Raw genomic sequence first — 21,117 nt, 5'->3', positions numbered from 1 at the left:
ATGCCCTGCTTTCAAATAATTTATATTTTATTGGTGGAAGATAAATAATAATTATATAATGTTTAACATATTACATGTAATTATAACTGTAGGTATAACTGTGTATTTAATATGCTATATAGTCCATATGGTCATATAGACCATTGCAATAGCACATTTTAAAAAGTATATATGTATATAGAGTATGTAATAATATATAGTATATGATGTAGTATGTAATGATACAAGTGATTACATACGCTATGAAAGAAAATATAGCAATGTAAAAGGGAATGAAGTGAAGGGACCTATTTTATACAGGGTAGTGAGGGAAGACCTGTCTGATAAGTTGACACTTGATAGGAAACCCAAAAGAGGTAGCCACATGATAACTGGTGGAAGAGTGTTCCTGGTAGAGAGAACTGGAGTTCACACAGTCTCTAAAGTTGGAAAGTGTTTTGTCTTGTTTGAGTAATGGCAGAGAAGCCAATGTGGCTTGAGAAGGCAAGACAAAGGGGAAGAGTAGTAAGAAGTAAGATTAGGACGTAGGAGGTGTTTAGAGCATATAGGGCTTCTAGATCATGGCAAGAATTATAAATTTCACTGAGTGGGATAGGAAACTATTAACCTGCTGTGTCAGTTATCTGTTGCTGTATAACAAACCACCCCAAACATAGTGGCCTGAATCAGTGATCATTTTATTATTGCCCACAGGTCTGCAAACTAGATGGTACATTCTAAAGTCATGTGCCAGGTCAGCTGGGTGTGGATGATCCTGGATGGCCTCACTTACACATCTTACAGTTGGTGAACTTGTTGGTCCAGGTAGGCTTCATCTGTGATCACACATCTCTGTTCCAGGTAGCCTGTCATCCTCCAATAAATAAGCATGGGCTCTTTACCTAGCAGCCATAGTATTCTGATCAGTTCGGTCTCTGAAAAAAGTTAAAATCTCTGATTTGTAGCATTTGCTAACGTTTGTTGTGTAAATATTCCAACCATGGTTGATTTCAAGCAACCAATGGTTTAACAATCAGTGTATAAAATTCCTGAATATCTAACTAATCTATTGTAATTCTGAAACTAAACCAGGCACATAGTGTTAGGCTTCTTTTGTTTGGGGCCGGAGATATTTCTCAATTAGGGAACAATTCTGCTTCTGGTGGTAGTTTCCTTGTCTATTTTTTTTTTTTAACTGCAAGTTTAGCTCATCCCTCCAGGCTCTATTGTGAACTGTCTCTGGTCAACTTAGTACAAGCTAATAAAATTCCTTTAAAAAGCTTGTGGGTTTCTTAAGTATAAGATTTATTTCTGGTCATTATATGTGAGAAAAGCCATACTCACATTTATTTTTGAGATAAACCTTTCTCTATTTGGGGCATGTTAGGCTGGTGAGGGGCCCAACATTTATGTTCCTGGAAGACATGTGTTCTACCAGAGAGGATCTGTTAGGTGCCACTTCTACCTTTCTGAAGTTTTAATGAATACTGTTACAGCTACACTCTTGAATTGGTATTTACACAGAGACCATTTCTTTCTTTAAGAATCTTTGTCTGGCTAGAGAAACTGAGGATAAAAGATAGTTTTATTTTCCAGTCTGCCATATGCTGCCTTCCATATGCCTGTCAAATTTGCTGACAAACAGAACAGTCTTTCTTTAGCTTATTCTTTCTTGCAACACATTATCATACACAGCTAGAAAGATCCAACGGATATTTTTAACATTCTAGCTTGAGATTGCTTTAGTCAGAACCACAAATTCATTAAGTACATTTTCTATGTTCCAAGTCCTTGCCAACAATATTTTTGTCAATTGTTCTGCCATGTCATAGGTTTCTCTTTTTTTTATTTTCCAGATTCTATCTGTTGCCCAGTTCCCTAGCCAGTGACACGTGTTTTAGTATTTAATGTGACAGTATCTCACTTCTGGTATTAACCTCTCTTTCAGTTATTTAATATATATAAAACCACTGCAAATCATAGTAGCTTAAAATAACAATAATTTTATTTACTTTTGATTCTGTAGTCTAGGAATTTTTGATGGAATCAAGTGGATATTTCTTATACTAGTTTTTCCTGGGGTCTCTGTTATGGCTATAGTAATACAACAATTTATGTCAGGCTAAATGATCTTAGATGGTTTCACATATCTGGTAGATGGCTAGAGATGTTACCTGGGCCACTTGTTTCCAGTACAAGAATCAGATGCTTCATATGGTGGCAACAGCATTTTAAGAGCACCATCTTCAATGCATAAGCACTTTCAAACTGCTGCATCATGTTTGTTGATATCCCATTTGTCAAAGAAGTCAAATAATCAACTCTAGAGTTTATGTGTGAAGGGACAATATAAGGCTGTGATGGATATCAGGGATATGGGGAACATTACTAGTTTACTGAAGTACCTACAAGCAAGGTGTTATTGCAACAAAAATGCTAAACATGTGGCATTGGCTTTGGGATTGGACAGCAAGAGAGGTCTAGACATGTGGGAAGAAATCTTTTGAAGAAATTTGAAGAAAAGTGAACGAAAGAGTTAAGGCTGAAAAAATGTTGAGAAAGTGATTTTAGATGCTTAAAAACTAGTGGTCTATGAAGGTATAAAATATTGGCTAATGTATCACCTGTGGTAACTTGGAAGATTGAAAAGGTACCTGATGACCTTGTGGATTTGGCTAAGTATAATTACAAACATAATTTTAACGGTGTCAACTTACTTCTTTTAACTATGTATAAGATATAGGAAGAAAGAGATTAGCTAAAATCATGACTATTTAATTTTTAAGTAAAATTTTGATGAAATGTAGAGGAGTTAGGACTTGTTTGGCTGGAAAATAAAGCTATATCACATCTCCAGTTTCTCAGCTGACCAATGATTCTCAAAGTGAAAAGTAGCCTCAGTAAAGCTCAAAGAGTTTGTAAAATTCTGTAATGACCTAAAAAATATTTAAGGCAGTGTTTTCTATAACTTTACTAAGAAAAAGTGTACGTACCTTAAGTGAGCTATCTCACAGTAGTCTGACACACTCACGTTTTGGAAATGTTTGTTTTAAAAAGAATTCTAAATGTGACTTTGGGGCATTGGTTGAAGATCAATAAGGTTTTTAGGAAACCTCAAAGGTTTTTCAAATGATTGCATTATTAAAATTAGTGAAGCACTGCCAGTTTGGACTCAGAGAGGTTGAGATAATTCAAAATAAAAAGAAAGCTCTGAACCTCAAACTTCAAAGGGTGAAGTTTCAACCATATCCTACTCATAGTCCAGCAGAGATGGGTCTCAGTTAAGAAAGTTTCTAATCCTCAAAGAAGTAGTTGTGCCCAGATGGGTTTCAGAATTATCTCAGTCCCTTTTAGTCCAAGAGTCTCTCTCCTATCCTGCATCAATCCTAACTACTGCAATTGCATTATTACTATCTTTTTCTTTTGCCCTATTTCTCTATATTATAGTCTCCATACAGTAGCCCAAGAGATTTTTTTATAACTTAAGTTAGAATATACCATAATTTTCCTTAAAATATGTGTTAGTTATCCATTGTTGCAAAACAAACCATTCCTGAACCTAGGGGCTTAAAGCATCAACCATTTTATTTGTGGGTCAGAAATTTGTGTTGGGCTCAGCTGGATGATTCTTCCGCTGGTCTCACTTGGTCTCACTGTGGCTGTACTCATCTGATGGCTAATTGGGGCTCGATTGTTTTGGGTAGCTTCTCACATCTGTTTTCTTGTTTTTGCTGTCAGCTGGGCCATATATCTTCACACAAATAATTCTGGACCTTTTAATGTGATGGTGGCAGGATTACAAGAAAGTAAGCCCCGTTTTGCAAGTTTTTCAAGGTTTTGTGTCAATGTTTCTTGATGTCGTGTTGGCCAAATAAAATTACATGTCAAAGCCAAAAATTAATATGGAAGGACACTAGAAAGGAGCAAGAAAACCAGGATGCATGATTCACAACAATCTATTTTAGTTGTCTTAGTCTGTTTTGTGTTGTTATAACAGAACACCTGAGGCTATAATTTATTAAAAAAAAAAAATTCATGCACAATTCTGGAGGCTAAGTCCAAGATAGGACAGCCCATGTGGTGAGGGCCTTTTGCTGTTCCAACTCATGGTAGAAAGGGAAGTTGGTGCATGCAAAGAGACTCACAGGAGAGGCTGGATTCACTTGTAACAATCCACTCTCTCAATAAGTAATTCATTCCTGTGAAAGTGAAAATTAACTAACTCCTTAGAGACAGATTAATCTATTCAAGAGGGAAGTGATCTTATGATCCAAACACTTCCCACTAGGCCTCACCTCCCAACACTGCCGCATTGGGAATCAAATTCAGCATGAGTTTTGACAGGGGCAAACCACATTTAAACCATTGCAACAGTCTATCCTCTGGCTTCAGTAATTCATGGCTCTCCCACACAAAGATAAACTCACTCTTTCTAATATCTTAAAAGTTTCATTTAATCACAGAACATGGCTGGGAGTCCATGATATTATGATCTGCATTAAGTACAAACGTCTATGGGAGTCCTTGCTGATATTATCTCAGTTGTATTCTCGATTCAGAGAAATGTGAACTAAAAAGACTAAAAATTTGCATATGCTCTCAGAATACATGCAACAGAGTGGAAGCAGAAACACACACCTTAAACACATAAACAAACTACAGACCTTGGTTAAAAGTGAAGGGAAAGGGACTAAGAAGGGCTCAAGGGAAAGAACAAAGGGAGGGACCAGACCTGGGTATGTTGGAGTGTCCAAGAAGTCTTGAGTTGATCCTTGAGGAATTTTATCAAGGAGGGGAGCACTGTGTGTAATGATTCTGAACCCATGCATGATGTGTGCACAGGACTCAGAGCAGAGGAACTTGTCATGATGGGGAATACTTTCGTCTATTTGTGGGCTTATGTTAGTGGCAAAATAAAGTTTATTGTTTTTTTTTTTTTTTTTTTTTTTTTTTGAGACAGAGTCTCGCTGTGTCTCCCAGGCTGGAGTGCAGTGGCGTGATCTCGGCTCACTGCAAGCTCCGCCTCCCGGGTTCACGCCATTCTCCCGCCTCAGCCTCCCAAGTAGCTGAGACTACAGGCGCCCGCCACCACGCCCGGCTAGTTTTTTGTATTTTTAGTAGAGACGGGGTTTCACCGTGTTAGCCAGGATAGTCTCGATCTCCTGACCTCGTGATCCACCCGCCTCAGCCTCCCAAAGTGCTGGGATTACAGGCTTGAGCCACCGCGCCCGGCCGAGTTTATTGTTTTTTAGCACATTGGAGGCAGTTTCCCTTAAGTGCATTGGCCGTATTTTTTCCAGCTGGTGTTCTTTGTACTTGATTTCATGATGGTACAGGACATAGGACATAGTAACTATCTTAGAAAACAGTCATGTGATGCCATGCTCACAAGCATGCTAAGGGCAAGGCAAAAGCTGGAAAGATCATTTTTAAGGCTGAGAAGAGGTTGGGCATGTGTTCTGCACAGGCAAAAATTATGGCTTAGTCACAGGGTAGGCAAAGAGGCTTTTGAGAATGCTATTAACCTCCCGAGGAGGCTTCATTCCTTCAGCGGTTAATCAAAGAAGTCAGGGAACCATTCAGAATGAGGAAGGTTGCATATGCATTGGGGTGGGTCATTAACCTTATTTCTTCTAATACTATAATATTAAATAGCAATTAGAACATCATATCTTTATTTTCTGCCCCACTCTTTGGGCCCCTTGAAATCATCCTATATTTTAGCCTTTATGGGACTTGATAATACAGCCAAGAATTGCAAACCCACTAGATTGTGAAGTTGGGAACTTTTGGGGGGAAATCGCATGAAGGGCACATTTTTTAGTGCAGCAACTGACAATTATCTTCAAAGAGGTTTCAAAAACTGCCTCATAAATGTAACAACCCAATCACATCCTGATTGTTTAATGGGGAATATGAAAATTCAGTTGACAGAGCTGACACTTCCAGGAGGGTATTTCCATATGAAATAGGCACTAAAACCATCTCTAGGAGAAAAGGCCCATCTGAGCATATTGTGTGCTGGACTCCATGAGGCTCCTCCTGACCCACTGACCCTCTCACTGGCCCTATACACACCTAGATCACACTGCAGCTGCTGAGTTGCCTGCCTCAAGCATTTTTCAAATGCGAGTCCCTGTCAGACTGGCAGACTAGCTCTGTGAGTCCCTCAAAATTCAGATTCATTTTTTCCTCCTTCAGAAAAACGTCCCTTGGTTCTCCAGCCCATTCACATCCCTTCTTTTTCTAATTCCTATGGCATTTAAAACTTAAGGCTTATAATTAAACTCTGAATTATTGTCCATTCTGTTGGTATTAATAATATGATTTTAACATGACATGTGTTAGGCACTATTGCCTCAAGTACACAGAGCTCATATCCCAAGCAGCAGAGCATAATGAAAATAGCTTGTTAAGAATAACTTTGATGGTAGACATTTCTGACATTATATCGGGCTTTTAGGGGTTATATATGGGCTAGGGTTCCCTTAGATGACATTTCTGTCTCAAGAACAACTTGCATCTGTACATTAGTTTGTGTATATGCCTGTAAGCACTTGTTTGTGTTAACCACTCATTACTCTAGGGAAGTGCTTTGATTAAATTTAAGTCTAACATATATGTTGTTAAGTTGTGTGTTTTGTGGAGAGGTGGTCAGGGAGTGAAGGAAGAAATTACACAAATGAATCTGAAATCACATTTGAGGTTCTGACTTCTCTGTGTGTACTTCTTGTGAATGCCTAACAAACAGACACTCCCTTGTGGGCATGGGGGCTGTGAGTGTAGGGACCTGTTTCTAATGTGAGCATCCACATGGTATGGGTGTGGTACTTGGGTCAAATCACAAACTCTTTTGCCTTTAGATGCCATACACTCAAAACAGTGCAAAATGATTGTTTCTAGAACGATGCTCATAATCAGAGGATGAATAAGATGATCCACTGAGGTGTGGAAAAAGAACATCAGAAACTTGTATTAGCAAAAGGATTAAATGAATAACATTTAATTTTTAATTTGTCATAGGAGCCCTTTCTTTTGGTGCTTAAGCCAGACAGTCTCATGACTCACAATGAGTTGAGGTGTCTGGAGGGGAGGGTGAAGGTTCCATAATGCAGAGTTTGGTGGGGCACAACCACTCTCTTTTGTTCTCTTGTGGTTTACATGCATCTAGGTAAGTGAATTTGTTAATTATATAATCTTCTTTTAACTAAAACGACCTTCGAGCAATAGCCAAGTGGCTTCTGATATTCCTGTGAGGAAACTGTAGACCGAAGATAACTCTCACAATGCCAGCCCAGGAGAATTGTCTCATTAGGGAATGGTGGAGCCAACACTTCTCCTCTTTCTCTTCCTCAGCCCTGTTGCCAGAAAGAAGCAAGGGCTACCTACTTAGATCTGGAGAGGGGTCAGCCAGTGAGAAGGAACTAACTCCATTTGAAAGTGAATGGTTAGAAAGGAGGCTTCCAAGCTGTGTGATATTATTGCCAAAAGTAATGATGAAAGCTCTCCTATAAGCACATTGAAAATATCAGAAAAAAAACGTTTTCTAACCTGCTTGATTTAATAAGCTATAAATTGACTAGCAAAACTCCAACAAATAATTTTGTTCTATGGATACATCAGATTGGAAAGTAAGCCCATGACTAGTCAGCATAGGCAATTCTGACTTTATTCATGGGCATCATGCCTCTTCATGGGGTCCCTTTTACAGTTAGAGCAACTGTGAAAACCAAGGACCAAAATAAACTGCAGTCGGTGCCAGACCTCACAATTGTTCTATCACGAGGCACTAAAGCAAGACTTTCTGAAATGTGAAGAATATTCAGTCTCATTGCATTCATTGAAAATATTATTATGAATAATGATTTCAATTTCAGCAAAAAGGGTAACATTACATTACAATTACATAACAAAATTAAAATGTAAATATTGGTTATTTCATTTCTCATATGTTTTACAATTTATATTTTAATTATATCTTATAATGAATGTAGCATACTAATTCATAATATATATATGTGTATATAAACTTTTTTCCTGATAGATGTGTATGACCAAAAAATGTTGGAGGCCACCAGACTTGAGGTTGAAGGTTTATAAAGGATTATAGGACAGATGTAAAACTTCTTTTGAAAATATTTTCTGCAAGCATAATAGTAATGATAGAAAATAGTGGAGAGGCAAAGTACAAGGTTACTGGCCAACATGATCAGTTAGGGCAATTAACTGAAAGCCAGTGCCAACAATAGATTTGATTAAAATGAGGATAGTTCAGTTTTTTAAAAAGAATGCCATCCAAGTTCTTCTCTATCCTCTTCAATGCCTTAATGAATAACCCCTTCAACCTCTCTACTCATTGTCTGTATGAATCTTCCTCTCCAACCTGACAGAACATCTCTTTGCCTGCCAAATTGAGCAGGTACTTGCTTAATTCCCTCAAACGTTTCTTTCCTACTCTCCATCTGAAACATCTGAAATGCCCTACCGTGTCCCACTGACCTTCTTGCTGTATCCAGTTCCTACGCATCCTTCATGACCAAAGTCAGCTCCCTTCCTTCTCCTACAATCTTCAGACCACTTTAGCCCATAATTTTCTCTTTCCTTTCTAAACTAATAGCAGTTTCTATCTCTGCCACTCATTTGACAATCAACTATATAATGCTTTGTGACAGCTTTGATATTACATTGTACCCTATCGTTATTCCTCTCTTCTGCTTTTTTCTTTTATTTTTTTCTATTTTTCTTCACCTTTTGCTTTGTAACTGTAACTTCACCCAAAAATCCTTCATGATGGGGTAATATTTCCCCCTTCTGTTATAGTCTTCTTAGTCTGTGCTCAGCATGTAATTAGACTCAGAGAGGTGTGTAATAAATATTAGTTGTTATAATAAAAGACAAACACAATTGTTTGATGTTGCATTTCCTTACTTAAAATTAGAATAACAAAATATTATCATTGAACTGATATAAGGCTTAAACGAACAATGTATGTAAAGTTAAAGGCAGAGTGCACGCCACTTGGTAAATCTCTGTACGTTTTATATTCTCCAGGATTAACTCACTAGTGACTTTTATGTCACAAAGCTACCTGGTTGTTGCGAAGCAGCAGCTGGGTAGGAATGAATGATTTGAGGCCTACTTCATTCCTTTATTCACTTATATTAGGCACTAAAGAGCAGGTTTAAAATTTTCATTTTAGTGTGCCTTCCCCTCTTCTTAATGTATTAATGATTATCCTCTGAAGTTTTCTTCTTATGGTCAAGAGAAGGGATTATAATTTTCTTGACTCATTGATAATTGATGTTAATAGAACGATGGTCTGACAATTCAATATACTGTCCACTATGAAGAAAAAGAAAAGACACAGACAGATACACCTGCAGTGGCCTTAATCAGACCTGAAACATCCTGCTGACAGATATTTAACTCATTTGTTCTGTTTGGCTGTCAGTCTGACACCATCACCATAATACAATATGAAGTGCTAATTATCATGAAATCCAATGATACAATTTACTGGGAAAGAAAAACCTTTATTTCTCTTTTTATTGGAAGCTGCTTGCTCCCTCTATTAAATTTGATCAGCGTTTACTATGATAGAAGAGGAGACCACTGCATCGCACTAGCCTTGAGCCCTAACTAAAGCAAAGGACCGTTCAGTCTCAATTTGTGTTATTTTTCAGATAATTCAGCACATCACTGGGTGCTTAAGAGTTTCTGTTGGTAATAAAAGAAGACAAAACAAATCTGAGATCCTGCATCCCTTCAAATGAGGAGTCCAGCTGACTCGAATGATGAGCAGGCAGAGGCCAGCACCTTCTTCCTCCTGTGAGCTCTGAATCCATTTGTGTGTCCAAGTACTAAAGAGCTGGCTGTCCATTCCATCCTATTTCCTAAATTAAATGGGCTGGTCAGTTTCAATATTCTACCCAAGTCTGGATTTCTGAAAAAGCGAAGCCACCATTACTAGCGACTTCCCTGAGAAACTGTGTGTGAATCCTAAAGTCTGGGCATGACCAGTTGTCACCTGGTCTTGGCTGCAGTTCCTAAGCCTACACCTAAGAATTACTGCTTCTCTTCAGAAATCGCCTCACTGTGGAGTCTTCTACTAGTCACCCAGTCCTACTATTGACCTAATCAAGGTCTGGTGACCCTGGAAAGCCATTTCCTTTTCCTTGTAGTTAACAATTGAGCAGACACTTTTATCCCTTGAGGCATCGTTTCAACTTTTCTTTGTCATATCTCCTAAACACTGAGCTTTCTTTCTGTTTCTCTTTACCCATTTCACCTGGACATCCATGTGGTCTAAAGCCCTGAGACTGTGGGTGGTGGGTAGGGAGTCAGAGGCACAGAATTGGTGTGTGAGAAGCGGGTGGGGAGGCTGTTGAGGAGAAGGGTGAGAGAAAGAACAGAGCTCCCATGCTGCTCCTGGAATGAGCTTTCTGTCTTCCAGGCCATCAATCACCTCTTGCAATACTTAATCCCATATTCCTGGAGCTCACAGAACACAGCAATGGGAGAAGAAAGGCAGGGAAATTTTTTTTCAGGGCACAAACCTCTTTAAAAAGTTCACTAACAATGTACAATGAATGACATACTGAACATCCTGTATAATATTTTAAAAAGGGATATCAAACAACAGTGCAGGACTGTCTGGTTATATTACAGTGTCTATCTTCTCATGTGTCAGCAACAAGTAATGCTGAAGGAGGCCTAATTATCATATTCACGGTGGTACAGGTAGTAAAACAGTTATGCTTTGCATTGCTCAGGATGTTCAGAGCTGAAATAGATAAACTATGTGGGAGACTAGTAATAGGTAATTATTCTCTACTTACATATTCAGCCTCATAATTCTAAATTAAGGTAAGTGGAAAAAGCTTATAAAATATTCAAAGCTCCTTTATCTTTCCTCCTCCCTCTTATTAGAAACTGTGCATGAATTTGCATAGAATAAACTGAGCTCATAAATCAAAGAAGAAACTGCAAGAATGCTCTTTGTAAGTTATAATTTAAGGTTAACTGTAGCACATTTTGCTTACTGTATTATTAATGACTTTCGTTCACTCATGACAAGATTACATATTAAAAATTGTTGGTAGACAAAACTCAGTTCATAATCAATTTGCTTCTTAATGTGAGCAATCTGTGTGCATCCCTACGGCAGAGGCAGGTTTAGTGAGGATAATGGAAGGAGTGCCTTGGGAAGAATGGTTCTAACACCGTTGGGCTCCCTCAGGGGTGTGATTGACAGGCAACTTCAAAGGGGAATTAAGTGACTGGTGAAGGGCAAACCCTAGATGGCTCAGTCAGGGCTCAGGGCTGCTCCCTGGGGCTCTGGTATCAGACTCCACCCTAAACGAGCCTGCTCTTTTTCAGTTTCTGCAATTCTGCAGTGCTTTATACTTTCCAACTACTTGCCCATGCTTGAAATGCTTTTATCCTTATAGCTTCATTTAAAAGATTTTTTATCACATCTATTTACCAAAAAGTGTATTTCTTTTTACTATGAAACAAGCCCAATTTCCAAATGCTTTCTCAAATCAGGTTTTCAGATTCTCTGGTCCTTCTCCTTGTCTCCTGTTCGCCTTCCTTTTTTTCATCCTGTGTTTAGATTTTCAGCCAGTTCCTCTCTTTGCTCCTTGCTTCTGTGTCTTGGCATTTCTGTTTCCTTTAGAAAAGCTCTTTCTCCTTAACTCCAACAAAGCAATGCCAATTTCTCTCTGCAGTTACAGCTTCCTGCCACCCCCCTCTCCACCTCCTCGGCCCACCCAAGGGGAAAGTTTTTCATTATAGTATATTTAGATACCAGCTGCTTTCTGATGCATGTGAAACAGAAAGACTTATACTCTCTCTTGGCTTGAGAAGCAGAGAGATGGGCAGGATGTTTACAAGTTGTTTTACTGGAAATTAGCATGGGTGGATTTGATATTATGCTTGGATCTTGTGTTGTGGTCCTGATTCTGCCTCGGGTACCTCTTTTGAGGGAGAATAATCCTTGATCTGTGTACATTCCTGGGTGTCTTCTGAATATATAAGACAGTTAAAAATGTTATATTGAAATGTGATACCATTTTATTTATTTTATGATTTTGTGTATTTTAGTATTTATTTTATTAATGTGTTTTTATTCCTACTGGTATAGACTGAGATGAATTGCATTCATTTATATAGAGAATGTGTTGAAATTATGTCTAAAACCTTAAGCACACTGGAAACATTTGAGGTTTTAGCTGCTTGGGGTAAGAAACTGTTGATGTAGACCTAATGGTACCTAAACAATTGAGCAAGCATTGACTATAGACTCTAAAATATCACCATGGAGGATTGATGAGAATTTTTATTTGATGCTTATTTCTGAGACCTTGGACCCACTTCCTGTCTTATCTTCCACAGCCTCATAGGTCTCCAACCCTCATGCTCTCCATAGGCAAGTGCTCCCAGGAAACACGCAGAGGGGCCTCATGCCATGCCAGAGTGGGTACAAAGAAAAATAATGTGTCAAGACAGGGCCTCTGGGCAGGAATGAAAAGAATCAAGATTGAGAAATGCAGGATACGCCCTCCTGCATGGGGACTTGAAAGGAGAGGTGACTCATCTCTGATATAAAAAAACCCAGGACATTAATTAAACTAAAATTAAATAGCGGTGATGAAATGAAAAGTCAAAAGAGACTCTGTTTTCCTCTGCCCAGCCATTAAAATTAAACCTTCTTAAGGAAAGCATCCTCAGTTTTTTCTTACTTGACTCACCTGTTGGGTGACCTCATTATTCACTGGGCATCAGCCCAGTCTCTTAACTGATGACTGGCATCTCTAAACATACTCTCCAGAGCTCAGGGTTGTATTCCCAAGCTTCTCCCCTCCCTGCCATGCCACAGTTTCTGCCTCCTTGCAATTCCCACACAGTGCCTGGAAATTACAGTGTCTCAAACAGAACTCACCTTCTTCTCTATCCAAATAACTCCAGGGACTTTCTGTCTCTGTGCATGGCACTGTCATTCACCCAACCCTCCAAACACCATCTTATGAGTGTTTCTACTTCATCTGCCACCTCTGGGCTCCAGGCCCTCACAGTGCTATCCAGCATCTCCCAAACAGTTTCTCGCTTGCAATGCCTGGCACTTGCCATAGTGCAGGCTGTCACTCCTGGGTCATTGCCATGGGCTCTTTGCTGGTTCTTTTGCTGAAGGTATTTGCTCCCAGTCTACCACCTATACTGCTATAGTGTGAGCTTTCTAAAACCAACCTTTGGCCATGTCATTTTCCTTACTTAAAATTCTTCACTGGCACCTGGTATGATAAAGTCATATTTTTCAGCATGGTATATATAAAACTCCATATCTTCTCCTTTGCTAGCTTTCTATTATCTTCTACTTTTCAACTATAGATTTCTTGAATTCAAATCAAACATCTCTCTCTCTAAATACCCCCCTCTCTATTTTTCTCTACTATAACACCCAAATTTTAGGCAGTAATTCCTTTTTCACATTCAGCCAGAGGCAGAGCTTTTATTTCTGTGATGTTGCTAAAAATGTTAATTTAATTCATTAAAAACGTATTGTGCATCTTTTGTGAAATTCTAGGAGTTGGGGAAGTAGGGGAGTGAAGGCGCAGTTGAGTAAAAGCAGAGAGGATGGGAAAACAGAGAAGACCCAGAGGACTCCAAGAGTCTTTAAGCAGCCCCCCTTTCTTTCCAAGAGCACAGCAATCAGAAGCCCTGGGGAATAGTTCTGAAGCTGAGCAGAGGCCACTGTGCTCTGGGACCAGTTGCAATCCTAGATGGCCTGACCTTCCTTTGAATGGAGACTGAGTAATGGATGCAAATGGATTGACTGGCACTTAGGAGCTATTTTCCCAGCTTTTTAAACACAGAGGCACAATACCCAGAATCAACACTTGAAATGGGACTCTTGTTATTGCAGTGTTTATTTTTCATATGGCTATATAACTCTAGCTGAGCTCACCTATGAGATTGTAGGCTCTCTCATTTGCGGAGGTCGGTTTGCCACAGGCAGGTATTTACTCTATTGCCATGAAGTCCATCAGAGAAAAAGGCCTTTATGTTAATTAAAGTGCCACATTGCCTTTGGACCTTGGGGGGAACTGTGACACAGTACGCTGGGAGAGAGAAGGCTCCATGCTCTCTACCTAGTTGAGTAGTCTGTGTTCTTATTTTGAGCAAAGCATCTCCAGAATGGGGGAGGAGAAAGAGGGAAATTAAGAAAAAAGGGAATGAAGAAAAAAAAAAGACAGAAAACAGGCTTCTGTAATTCTGCCACTTGCTGGAAAGTCAGATAACAAAACTGTAAGCATTAAAATATAGGAATTGCTTTGTAGCTCATTTGAAAGTTATCCCCTCCAAAGTCACAAAATCATTCATAATTAATGATCCATTGATTGACACAGACATGTGCCATAGGAGTTCTGAGGGGATGAGATCAGTGTGGATTGAGGCAACACAAAGGGCCCTGAGAGAAGAATAGTGCTGAAGTGTGGAATGGGAGGAACAGCACTGCAAAGGTGGAAGGCAGTGGTGTCCTCTGGGTGATGTGAAGTTGCAGTTCCTTGATAATCCCAATCATGCAGACAGCTGGCTGAAACAGATACATCCCACATTTGTATATGTGCACATTGCACATGTAAAATCCTTTTCCTGAGATTTGGACTGAAGTGCCCTAGATTGAGTCTTCTATTTTGTGTTCAACTCTATATTTTGTATGGAAGCACATAGAGTACCTCATCATTTTTCTTCCTACTTAATTCCGTTCTGCTCAAGGGTGCTAAAAACTATGGGTAATTTGTTGTGTATCCCTCCTGCCCTTTTCTATGCAGAGATAGATAGATAGAGATACATATTCATGTGTGTACATGTATTCATATGAATTTTAAACCTAAATGGGATCATCTATATACATATGATTCTAATGGGTTGTTTAATGTATTGCCTAAACATGGACCTTGATGGGATCTTTCCCTGGCAGTTGCCTTCATTGTTTTTAGCATGACGGTGTCCTATAATAAGGAAGCCTCAGAATTTATTGAAGCAATATGTTACTGGTGGACATTCAGGTGTTTCCAGTTTTTCCTTATGGGCATTAAAATGTATATTGATACTTACAATTTTGGATTAAGTATACATTTGTTTGTAGGATAGGTTCACAAAAGCAGGATTACTAATTTTTAAAAAGCCAATGGTTTAAGTCCCATAAAGATTCTATCTATTTATATTCCACCAAAACCTATACTGTGTGTTAGTAACCATTCTCCCACATAAGTGTTTGCAAAAATAATGTGTGAAAAATTTTATTTCATTACTGTTTTAAAATATATTTTCTTGGTTACTAGTGAGTTTAACATCTTTTTATGTGATTGTTCATTTTATTTTTTAAGCCTATTTTTATTGTCCCAAAGAAGCCATTTGTCTCATCTCTATTCCTCATTAATTAGAATTAAATCAGTTTGATTTCCACTGAATTTTTTTAACTATCAGATACTTAAGCCAAGTCATGTGAAAGTGTTAAGTGAGTTAAATAATCAATTGATCAATATGTATTCACTAGGCAATTAATGCCTCTAGTCTGTGCTGGATATTGTTGGGTATACAGCTCTGGCTTTTAAGAAGCTTATATGATCTTTTAGGGTGATAAGACTCAAACTGTAATCAATGACAGTACTACAGTTTACTAGACCCCAAGGGCTGTGGACAACCAGGGAAGAGAGAGGCTCTGTAGGTTAGAATAGCTAGGAAAAGCTTACTGAAGGAATTACAGTTCTGCTTAACCTTGACAGATGGAATGGAGGAATGGAGTGCATTTTAGACCGGGGAGGTGAGCCGAGGTATTAAGTGGATTTCAGAGGGCAGCTAGGAGTGCAGCCATCCTGCAGCAGAGATTATGGAGACCCATGGGAATCTATGCATTGTAGAGCTGCTATGAGCATGGACCCAGCCCCATCATATATGCAGAAATTACTGTTTCCCTCCCTACTATGAGGGTCTGCCTCTGCCCATGCCCATCTTGACCTACCTTCAGGAGGCTATGTCAGGGAGTTTGGCTTTCAGGCTCAGGGTTCAGGAGGACAAATAAGGATAGGGCATGGCTCTGCCCTTCCAAGCTCTCCTGGATCCCCCAGGAAGCCACTGGATCTGGAACCTGCCTAATTGCAGCCCCTAAAGCCTCATCATTTTGTCCAGAGGTGCCATTGCTGCAATTACTCTCTAAACCCAGAGTCAATTACTCACTGTGTGAATCACCCCCAAAAGATTGCTTTTTCCTTTTCCATTAGTATCACACATAATTGCACTCTGTGTGGTTCCTAAGCTCTTATTCCTGACTTCAATGTCCATGAGAATCTGGGTTGATTAGAAAGTCCCTTCATCTCCTATCACTGACCTCATTGACACTTTCCATAAGGTTTTTCACTATTTTCTTCATGAACAAAACACCCACCTCCTACCATTAATTATTCAGCTCCTTGTGAGGAAAGAATTGCTGTGTTTTCCCTGCTGATTTTTCCATATGTTCATCCTTTCTTCTTTCTTCTTTGTCTTCCTATTAACGGGAAATGTTAACACATATCCTAGAGTTGTAGGGATGGTTGATTTTGATGCCACTGTACTTTCTCTTCTATAGCCACTATCCCTTGAGGACCCCATACTACCCCACTTCTTGGCCCTCAAGATCGCCATGAGCTAATCGAGATCTCAGGCTTTCTGTCTGATGCAATTTCAAGCTGCAGCTGACCCCTGTTTTCACTCTCCTCCTGCTGTTCAATGTAGCTGTCTCATGTATTGCCTGCCCTTGGGGCTTATCAAAGGGGATCAACCAATTTATCATCAATAATTTAACAGTGGCATAATACCATAGCATAAGTTAACAAAAGTAAGAGTCATGCTGTGCCCTCACAAGCAGCAATGGATAGGGAGAAGGAGAAGAAGATAGAATAGGTTTGATCATAATGTGGGATATCAACCCAGCTAGATGAGAGAAGGGAGCAGACAGTCCTCCATCTGGAATCCAAAAAGCAATAATGACCTCATTTCACATTTAGGCCAGACTGCATAAGCAAAAGGCTCAGTCCGGTAAAAGGACTCATTAGTAGGGAATTTTGGGTAGTGCTGTTATTTCAAGAAAGTCAAAATGTATTAACTCTTGGAGACATTGCGCATGAAACACATATAGCAGCAAAGGAGTATATGGTGGGATGAGGTGTTGGAAGGGCAGGAAGAACAGGACCATAAAACAATACAGTACGTAAAAATTCAAGACAGGGTGGTTGAGGTTATAGGCCCAGGCACTGGGAAGTACTGGAACCCCAAGCTAAGGTGTCATCACTGAGAGTGAGCAAGCACACCAGGGTTTATAGGGAGGCATATAGGGGGCATATAAGTATTCGGGGAATACTACATGGTAGGTAGCGCAACCAAGTCTAGAGTCACTGGTGGATGTGAACCCACGAATTTGATGCTAGCCTTGTCCAGTGTTGGAATGAATACAACTTCATTCTTACCTCAAAGCAGCAGGATTTGCCAAGGCTGACAGGCCCATGTTGCTGCCTATTAGAAAATAGATCCAAAGCCTAAACTGCAGCTATGCTTCAAAAGTAGGAAGTCAAGAGGACTCAATAATTTCAACATACAGTGAAAGCTGAACATTCTCTGTATTAGCTGGAGTTTTCCAGAGAAACAAAACCAACAGGAGATCATGTATATACATATACATAATGCATGGTTTCAAAACAATATAAGATATCATATAATTTGTAAATGAGCGGTATAGATAGCACTTCCAGAGTCACAAGAAATAACTGTGGGCTGAACTAGCCAACCATAGAGAGGTTGAGCTTCCTGAGGTCAATATCATTTCCAGGCTTTACTCTCAGGACCTTGCACATAATAGACATGTAATCCATGCCTTTCCAAAGAGGGGAATGACAGACAGAGCAGCATGCTATTGCGATGGGTGCTCTTGCTAAAGGAGAAATTTTATTATGAAGAGAAGAAAGAAGTGAATACAGACCATGTAGAATTCCCATGATGAAGATGGATGGAGGGAAGAGAAAAGCATCAATGAATAGCATTCATGATGGTAGTGATGATGATGATAACTTACTGAGCAGTTTCTACAAAAATCATAGCTGAAACTATTGAACACTTAGTGTCAGATATTATGTAATAAACTTTACATACTAATGAGGTTAAACATCTTTTTATGTGATTGGTTGTTTTATGTTTCAGCTCCTCATAACAGTACTATAAGTAAAATATTATTGTTTCCTCTATTTATGTAAGGTAATTGAAGCTTGGAGAGGGTAAGTAATTTGCCTAGGAACACACAGATAATAAGCAGCTGAACTGGATTTAATGTCACATTTGTCTAATGTGAACTATGCGCACTTACCTCTACTAGAAGCCCTCTTATGTAGTGTAAAAGGAACTGGTCATTGTAGATTAATCAAAATACTTAAATGCTCTTTCCAGGAGTAAAATATCTTTGTTTGGAGTTTAACATCTCTCTCTCTCTCCACTAGCATTTTATTTTCAGGCAAGAAGCATTCTGCTCTTTTTCTCGGCATAAACCATAACCATGATGCGTCATCTACTATTTCCCATTTTGATTCCTTTAAAGTAATGCTAAATGTCATGAAAGATGACACTTAAGAGTTTTATGATGTTTTTCTCCCTACAACTAACATCTCACTCTAATTCAACAGGGTTTGTTGTGCTGTTTTCCTCAAATTGCCCTCATCAAATGTTTACAATTGAGTTTTCATGAAAGCAATAATTCTGTTTCTTGCATTCATATTGGCTTACATTATTATTTATGGCCTACATATTATTTAAAATCTGTCATTATAATAGAAAGCCCAAATGGCAAAAATACGTTTGGTCGTAAACATGACTGACCCTCAGTGTGTATGAACCTCATGAATGGGAACAGGAATATGGAAAACTGAGGACTGACTCCTAGTGCTTTCAGTATGCCTTGCACATAAGACAGAACATCAGTTAATCCAAAGTGTGGTGCTTCAGTGTCAACTACTATCCCTCACCAGACTGTCTCTTAGCTGGAAGAGAAAGAATGCAAGGTCATGAAGGATAAGAGTTCAAGGAGCGAGTGCTACTGAAAGATTAAGGATAATAAAAATTGCTTTAAATCTTATATTTTTATATACCTATGTGTGTTTGTGTGTGTATGTGTGTGTGCAGGTGGGACTTTTTGGCAAAAAATAAGTTATATCTTTTTGTTTTCCTTGAAACACAATGTTGCTCTTATTGCTCAGGCTGGAGTGCAGTGATATGACCTTGGCTCACTGCAACCTCCACCTCCTGGTTCAAGCAATTCTCCTGCCTCAGCCCCACTGAGTAGCTGGGATTACAGGTGCCTGCCGCCATGCCCAGATAATTTTTGAATTTTTAGTAGTGACGGGGTTTCACCATGTTGGCTAGGCTGGTCTGGAACTCCTGACCTCAGGTGATCCACCTGCCTCAGTCTCCCAAAGTCCTGGAATTACAGGTGTGAGCCACCATACCCAGCCAGTTATATCCGTTTTTGAAGGCAATTACAAAAACAGTGGTGAAGTTAGAGATCAGACTGTAAAGAATCAAGGAGTGTCCAAATGGTGCAACAGTTGAGATAGCAGGTGCAAACTATTCTTTTAAGAAATTAGGTACACAGGTAAAAGAGAATGATAAGGAAGTCAATGGAGGAGCAAGAAGAGATTGACAAAATTTTAGCATACAGAAGACAAGATCATGTTTCTGGTGTGAGAGCAGTATGCTGATGGAGAGAGACATTGGAAGATGAAGAGGAAATAGGATGTAGAGAGGTGATGGAGAGGAGGTGCTACAAAAACAAAGGCAGATTGTACAAACATAAGCCCCCTTGAAGAGCAGAAAAAGCTCTGACAGAAAGGTAGGGATCTGTAAAAACACTAAGACATGATTCTGCATCTTCTTCAAGAAGAGACTCTATTTATAGATCCATAGAAAAGCACAACAATTTTAGTGCAGTGAGGTTAATGGAGGTAAAATACATATAGTGATGATATAAATGAGGAAATAAACAACTATTTAGGAAGAGCAAGAAAGGCTTACCAGAAAAAGGATTGAAATGCATCCTAAAATATGAAAAGGAATTTTCCAGGCAAACTAATGGAGAGGAAATTCTAGGCAGAGGAATAACAGGTGCAATCTCAGGGAGGCGGAAAAAGGAGAGTTCTCACTAGTGGTTTGATGTGGCTTCTGAGCAGAGCAGATAGGGTGGGGTGGCAGAGGTTAAAGGAGGACAAATTGGCAGGGATGGGATCTTTTTTTGTTTTTTTAGCTTTTATTTTTAATTAGGTGATTGGATTTTACCCTATAGTTTGAGTACTTTTTTCTAATATTGGCTTTTGACAATCTGATTCATGTCTATCACAAAGTTACAGACAGGATGGCACAAGAGACACTTGATAACTGGAACATTCTTCTGAAGGTATCAGTTTCATAACTCCCCTGTTTCAAGAGATATTTCTGCAGCATCTTAAAGAAATATATAGGATTTGAATCATAAAATAAAGTGTCCCTGTTCCATAATTTAGGCCTAATGAGAATTCTCAAAAGGTATTTTTCTGATCTAGAAAATAAGATGAAAGACATGTAAAGGTTAAAATGTACAGGTAAACTTTATGTTTACCCAATCATTTATAATTTTCAGAAAGAAGAAAGAAAGGGAAGAATAACAAGGAGACTTCTGTCTGAGGTCCCAAGGCAGAGGTAAAAGGCTGGAAGAGAAGATAAATATGAGCTCTCATCAGAGAAGAATTGCTCTCAACCCAGGCAGGGAGAATTGTTCCAAAGGAAGGAAGAGTTTAGTAAGACTTTCTGAGGCTTCTAAGTCTTCCCTGAGTTTTCTTTCCTTTTTTTTTTTTTTTTTTTTTTTTTTTAAACATCGACCAGAAAGCTTTGTTGTCTAGGAAAGGGTAAAAGGATGTCTGGCTGAATTGGAATTGACAAAACTAGGCAACTCAGACAGGGCAGTCTCGGGAGCAGCCTTTAACCACAAAAGAGATATTGAAGGAGAAGCAATCGATAGAGCTGGAGCGGACAGGGGAGGAAGATGATGAAACCCATCAAATTCGATCACTGGGCAGAAGT

The 21,117-nt window shown here is 39.1% G+C and overlaps 1 long non-coding RNA gene across 1 annotated transcript in view; it reads left to right on the top strand.

Annotated features, from left to right (window-relative positions):
- LOC139360033 (uncharacterized) overlaps positions 1-21,117 on the top strand; it is a 558,829-nt gene that overhangs the window by 416,360 nt on the left and 121,352 nt on the right. Inside the window, exon 7 of the long non-coding RNA XR_011616939.1 lies at positions 694-804. This is a non-coding gene — a long non-coding RNA (uncharacterized lncRNA). The remainder of the gene's footprint in view (positions 1-693; positions 805-21,117) is intronic.

Source organism: Macaca nemestrina, chromosome 19 (genome assembly GCF_043159975.1).
Source record: "Macaca nemestrina isolate mMacNem1 chromosome 19, mMacNem.hap1, whole genome shotgun sequence".
Classification (NCBI taxonomy): domain Eukaryota; kingdom Metazoa; phylum Chordata; class Mammalia; order Primates; family Cercopithecidae; genus Macaca; species Macaca nemestrina.
This window is presented reverse-complemented; position numbering and strand designations above follow the sequence as displayed.